This window comes from Notolepis coatsorum, assembly GCF_963971535.1.
Source record: "Notolepis coatsorum genome assembly, chromosome: 15".
Taxonomy (NCBI): Eukaryota; Metazoa; Chordata; class Actinopteri; order Aulopiformes; family Paralepididae; genus Notolepis; species Notolepis coatsorum.
The window spans coordinates 14,581,036-14,588,535 of record NC_140179.1 but is presented as its reverse complement, the minus strand read 5'-3'; positions in this window follow the sequence as shown (position 1 = coordinate 14,588,535).

Genomic DNA, 7,500 nt, shown 5'->3' with positions numbered 1-7,500 from the left:
TGGACAGGTTAGGGTTAAGGTTAGGGTTGGGGTTAGGGTTGGGGTTAGGGTAACCCTAGGTAACCCTAACCCCAACCCCCTAACCCTAACCCTAATTTAAGAATGGTTTAAAATCCTGAAAATGAATAAATATTCGATATGTATGGTGAGGACTGAAGTTAATCATGATATTTATGAAAGAAAATTGGGACAATACAAGAAAAATATATGTTTTACTGAGATTGCAGTTTCGGTCACTAGGGAGACAGGTATAGTGGTTTTTTTTAAGGTTGACCCGAGGGTTAAGATTACAGTAGTGTCTGCCCCACCAAAAGCCATGCCAATGCACCAACAACAATAGTCCAGAGAGACTTGACTTCTGAGATGTCAGGTCATCAAGAGGACATGTAGTCCGTTATGGCAGACATTGGGAGACGCACATGCATACACATTCAGACAAAATGAGTGCATGAATGACTGAACACACACAATTAGCACTCACTTAATATACATACCAACAGATGCCCACACATACTAACAAGTACACTTGTGCTTTATAGTGTGTGTAGGTGTGGAGTGTGTGGATCATTGTGTGGCTGAGGAAGCAATTGAGCCAATACACAAACACACACACGCAAAAACCAACCAATCAACCTACTGACAAACGTACCGACCGACCAATCAACCAACTGACCAGCAAACCGACCAACTGACCGCGACCAACCAACCATCCAACCACCTAACCGACCAACAGACCGACTAACCAACCAAGTTAGTCATTGGTCATTGAGGTACTCCTTCCAAGCACCTCTAATAAGCACACTACACACACACACACACACACACACACACACACACACACACACACACACACACACACACACACACACACACACACACACACACACACACACACACCTCACTCACATGCCTGCTAAACTTAGGGACAAAGGAAAGTATTTGTATACTTGGCAGTCCAGCTTCCTTTGATTGCAGCAGTGTTAGTGTAGGAAACAATGCCCAGGCTCTAATAATACACCAAGGAGAGAGAGAGAATTCCTCTAAGAGGAGCCACCGACCCGGGCTGCTATTTACAGATCCCCTGACTGACTGACTGACTGTACTCTACTTACTGTACTCTATGCATCTTGTCTTACTGGCTGCTCTTTTGTTTCTTTTGAGTACAGTCTTAAAACCTTTGCTTTGTACCGTTCCTGCTTTACTCACTATCCCCCCGTTTCACTAGGGGTCCCCAGAGCCACTCAAGGACCCCCGGGGAGGCCCCCACAGACCGCCACTGGCTACACTCCTCACTGAATAACAGTAAAGGTTTGTGAAGAACAGTAGAACAGTAGGCCCAACGTGCTCGCAGAGGAGGTCCGGCACTGCAGGGAGGCAGCGCTGCTTCTGACGGAGTGATGCCTCTCTCTGGGGCCTTTCACACCGGCCGGGCTCCGTGCGGGAGCCGGTTCCCGAAACGTAATCTCGAACCGGCCGGCGCGTTCACACCGGGAATAATTGGTTCGGAACATGACGGAGGCTTTAGTTCGGCCCTCTAGGAAAACACTGAGCACCGATTACAAAAAAAATTTATCCACTTTTTCTCCTCTTTTTACTTTTCTTCTCCCATCCCAATTTCGCTGTGCCCATGCCCCCCACTGGCCGGTTGTAGGGAGGATAGAAGCCTTGCATCACGTGTCCCCTCCGATACACGAGGAGGCAGCCTTTCACATCTTTTCACCTGCCAGCGCGGACTCTCTTTGGCGAGGTGTAACGCGTGGGAGGCTCACACTACCCCCGCCATTTCCTGTCTCTGCTGTGCAGGCATCCCCAACCGACCTTTAGGAGTCGCTGTCCACAACGTCCAGATTACCACCCATCGACTTCCACCCGCTAACTCTGCCAAATGAGTTAGTATGACGGCCGGCCCAAGCCGGAGGCAACGCCGACAGCCGGATTATAACCCCGGTGTCTCTTGCGTTGGTGACGAGCGCAATGTCCGCTGCGCCACCCAGCCGCCTACTGAGCACCGATTTTTCATGTTCCAAACCTATTATTCCCGGTGTGAACGGTTCAAGATTACGTTCGGGAACCGGCTCCCGCACGGAGCCCGGCCGGTGTGAAAGGCCTATCAGTGGTAACAGGGCGGAAGTGAACGGTTCAATGAATAGTGACCGTATTCACGCAACAGCCGCTTTGCTCTTACGTCACGCTCAGGTTGGGATTTATTTCCACCCTGTTTCCACTGGGTGGTCAAATGATGAGACATTCCAATCTAGAGAAACATCATTCTAGAGAAACAATTAAAAAAAAATTCCTCAAGTACATGGAGCATCCTGTTTGCACTCGCTCCCATACTATTACGCCTGTGTACTTGTGACATTTACTTGGCACTGCGGTAAACAGCATCCCAGGCACACACACACACACACGCTGCCTCTCCTGTCGAAAAGGGCCTGGCTAAAGAGCATCAAATCCCCTCTCCCTAAACCCACACAAGCCAAAGCTTCATTAGCATAGCTAACAAACTCCATGAAAGAGCAACAGTGGAGAGAGAGAGAACAATGGCAGAGTCTATTAAAAGGGGGAGTGCGGGAGAGGAGGGGAGGAGGAGAAGGAGGAGAGGAGAGGGGGAGGAGGAGAGAGAGAGCTATTGTTCTGGACTGATTTAGCTCCTGGTGTCACCCTCTGCAACTGTTGTCACTTCTAAGTTTAGCAGGACGGCTGGAGAGGAGGAGGAGGAGGAGGAGGGAGGAGGAGGAGGAGGAGGAGAAGGAGGAGGAGGAGGAGGAGGAGGAGGAGGAGGAGAAGGAGGAGGAGGAGGAGGAGGAGGTGGAGGAGGAGGAGGAGAGGAGGAGGAGGAGGAGGAGAGGTGGAGGAGGAGGAGGAGCAGGAGGGTACAATAGCAGGAGAGATAGGGGGTGGGTGGAGGTGGAGGTGCGGGGGACGAAGAAGGGAGGATGAAAGGTGGAGGATAAGATGCTGGAGGGAGTAAGGGATGCGGGGGCTGGTTGGGGAGAGTAATACATTACATGTAACTGGATAACAATAATCCAATTACTGTAATTCATCACAGTTACTGAAAACAATAATCAGAGTACAGATAATTTGTGAAAAAACATAACTTGACACCTTGAGGTTATACCTTCTGTGAACTGGAATAAATCGGGGGGCGACAGTGGTTCAGGAGCTAGAGCGGTCGTCTGGTAATCGGAAAGTTCCCAGTTCGATTCCAGATCCTCCTGTAGTGGGTCAAAGACACTTAACCCCTAACGGCTCCTGATGAGCAGGTTGGCACCTTGCATGGTCACCTCCGCCATCGGTGTGTGAATGTGAGTGAGTGTGTGAGTGTGTGAGTGAGTGAGTGAATGTGTGTGTGTGTGAACGAGTGAGTGTGTGAGTGAGTGAGTGAGTGAGTGAATGTGTGAGTGAGTGAACGAGTGAGTGAATGTGTGAGTGAGTGAACGAGTGAGTGAATGTGTGAGTGAGTGAGTGAGTGAGTGAATGTGTGAGTGAGTGAACGAGTGAGTGAATGTGTGAGTGAGTGAGTGAGTGAGTGAATGTGTGAGTGAGTGAACGAGTGAGTGAATGTGTGAGTGAGTGAGTGAACGAGTGAGTGAATGTGTGAGTGAGTGAGTGAATGTGTGAGTGAGTGAGTGAGTGAGTGAGTGAGTGAGTGAGTGAGTGAGTGAACGAGTGAGTGAATGTGTGAGTGAGTGAGTGAGTGAGTGAGTGAGTGAGTGAGTGAGTGAGTGAGTGAGTGAGTGAGTGAGTGAGTGAGTGAGTGAGTGAGTGAGTGAGTGAGTGAGTGAGTGAGTGAGTGAACGAGTGAGTGAATGTGAGTGAGTGAGTGAGTGAGTGAGTGAGTGAGTGAGTGAGTGAGTGAGTGAGTGAGTGAGTGAGTGAGTGAGTGAGTGAGTGAGTGAGTGAGTGAGTGAGTGAGTGAGTGAGTGAGTGAGTGAGTGAGTTCCATTTACCATTCCATATAAATCGTTAGTTTGATTGTATATTCTATGGATTATGGGGGCAAAATTATAAGTAAAAATAATAATAATAATAATAATAATAATAATAATAATAATAATAATAATAATAATAATAATAATAATAATAATAATAATAATAATAATAATAATAATAATAATAATAATAATAATAATAATAATAATAATAATAATAATAATAATAATAATAATAATAATAATAATAATAATAATAATAATAATAATAATAATAATAATAGTGCATTTGCTAGTCTAGTTCCTCAAGCAGGGTGTTCCACCGTCTTGAAAAGGGAGGAATGGGAGGGAGGAGAGAGGCTGGTCGAGGGGTAAAGGCAGATCGATAGGGAGGAGGAGGAGAGATGAGATGAGCTGAGGAGGTAATAGAGAGAGAAAGGACAGAGAAGTGATGGGTGAGAGGGTAGGGGAGAGGAGAGAGAGTGTCCAGGTTATAGGAAAGCTTTCACCAAAGTGCGTGTTCTGGCGCTGGCTTGGCACGCCTCGTCTCCATGTATTGTGTTCAGTTTGGCCGGGGGGGGGGGGGGGGCGAGCCATGGTAAAGTATGGTAAGAAAAATAGCTGCAAGAAAACGGTAAATGTCTGGCATCAATGGTTGCCAAATACTTACTGTCAAATTACAGTAAAATCAAATACATTTACAGATTACAACCTTTATTTAATGGTTAATATTTTGATAAAAGGTAATTTACTGTATTTTTATGGCATTTACACTTAAAGTAGAAAAACAAAAGTAATCTGTAAAATAATACAGTGAATTTCCCATGAAAAAACATCGATTTTTTTTACAGTGTACGTTGGGTTGGGATGGGTCGGGTTTGCGTCCTCATTGTACTTCTTGAGGACTCTGCGGTCATTAGGCAAAACCAAAACCCCCCGATAGCTACTGACTGTGGTACATAAACCAAACCATTATGACGCAGCGGTCCCAGTTGGCTTGGGCCGGGTCTGGTATGGTTCAGTACAGTACAGTACAACATGGTATGGCACGTTACAGTATGGTATGGTACGTTACATTATGGTGTGGTACATTACATTATGGTATGGTACGTTACATTATGGTGTGGCACGGTATGGTATGGTATGGTATGGTGTGGCACGGTATGGTACGGTAAAGAGAAAGGCAAATGGATGGTCAACATTTTAACCTGAACCTGAATCTCATTGTTCAGTTGTGAGGACTGAGGAGGACATGTGATAATTGGACATAAAATGTCCACCAATGTATTCGGCGTCTCGAGACCTCTGCGTGAACTCCGTGTGAACTCCCCGAGAAGGTCTGTGACGTGACGTCACCCGGACCTCAAGTCGACGCGGGGAGCCATGTCCAGAAGATGTTAGTCTGCTTTAATAATGTCTCGATTATCAACATGTCCTCCTCAAAACACAACAATAGGATTCAGGTTTAAAAAAAAAATTAAATTAAAAAAGTATCAGCAAAATGTTTAAGAGTTTGACTTGATAAGTGGACGAACAAACAAGAAAGAAACCAAGACAGGGAGAGCGAGACGAAGAGGGGGAGATGGAGAAGGAGAGAGGGGGGAGACAGATTACCCCAGCTGTCGGCTCATAAAGCGTCCGTGGGGTGAGGCGCTAAGCCCCCCAGTGAAAGCAGAGCTTAGGTGGGTGACACGGGGCAGCGGACCCCGTTTGGCCCACGCTGGCCCCCCGGAGCAGGAGCCTGAGCCAAAGCAAAGACACATGGATAAACAGAGGGAGATGGAGCTCCGCGCCTGCAAAGCCCACCGGGCTATAAGACGGCCGGCAGGCGGGCGGGCGGGCAGGCGTCACATTCTCCCCCAGTCAGGAGTGGAGACAAGGGGGTTAGGGCGCGAGGCATGGCTCCCTAGCTGGCTGGCTGGCTGGCTGGCTGGGTCGGGGCGGTATGGAATACATGATCTCGGCCGCTCAAGTCAATGAGTTCATCAGAAAGAATGCAGAGTCGTATGTACTGGGTTTGGCATCGAGGGAGTATGGAGGGAATTATGTTGAGTCTTGGCATGTGCCCTCTTTTTTCCTCACACACACAGTGCACACACACACACACACACACACACACACACGGTGCACACACACACACACACACAAAAATGCCTTATTTGAATCCACCTATTAAATTACACATATACGTTTCAAACGCGCGCGCGACTACGTAACAATAACATAGCATTTATCAATGACTACAGACACAGTTACTCTCAAGTCAAGTCATCTTTATTTCTATAGCACATTTACAAATGACTAAAGCCAAACCAAAGTGCTTTACAGGTACATGATAAAAACACATACAGTACCGTAATATAATACACCAAAATTACAGAAAAGGTACTGTATAATTAAGGGGAAAAAAACAGAACAAGGTGCAATATAAAAGAGACAAGACATCTCCACAGTACACACACACGAGCACGCGGGCCACCTCTACAGCTGTGCCTTGCTGCCGACCCCTCGTTAAAACAGCAGCCCTCTCTCTCTCTAACAGCCTCGGGACGTCCCACCAACCGCCATAAGGTCATGAGTGAGAGATGAGTGCCAGCCACTCCAACACACACCGCCACTCCAACACACACCGTGCCGAGTGTCTTTAACCACTCAGGAGCTCCAACGCCACCCTCCACTGGTGACCTCGCAGTCGCGGGGCATTAGCAGCTGGCGTTTTTTACGAGCTCCTCAACGTGGCAAAGCACAGTGTATATCCAACAGTTGAGGATCCATAAGTCATAGTTTCACGAGGGTTTACGCGGCCGAGCGGCTCGAGGAAGAGGAGGAGGAGGACTTTGAGCAAGTGGAAATAAACTGAGAGAGGACACTGGTTGTTATAGATTTGATTTAAAAGACTTAGACTTAGACGCTCATGTAATCTAAAATACACATTATTAATCTGTTGACCATTGTGCATTGTGAAGGAGGTGGAGTGTTGATTAGATACTCCCTAGATACAGGGATAAATACAGGTATATGTACTATATCTGTACACATCCCTTACCTACTCTTACTAGTTATACTGCTGGCCATTATGACTTACTGCCATAGTGTCTTTATACCTGTATCACTGTACATATACTAATACATAATACTACAACTGTGTATAGAATAGAAATCATCCCGAGGGAAATTTTACACTACAAATCGCTCACAGTAAACATTTAGACATTTAGACAGAACAAAGTCACGAATAAGAATAACAAAACAAATTGCCAAAGAATAAGAATAGAATAGGCCTAAGAATAAGATAATAATAATAGAGTACGGATCGGGATTCACATTTCGTATGTTATGTATATACTGTACATTCTAGTATAAAATATACAGTAAAAGATATACAGTAAAAATATACAGAAGTCTACAGAAGTCTTCAGTAAGTGTAATATTGAACAGTGTTGTTTTAAAAGTAAAAGTCCAGGAAGATGGTAACTGTCACGGTAACTGTAAATGTACATACATCTGATTAGCACTATACTCAGTAGTACTAATTTATATATTTTATATCCAGTTTAATCAC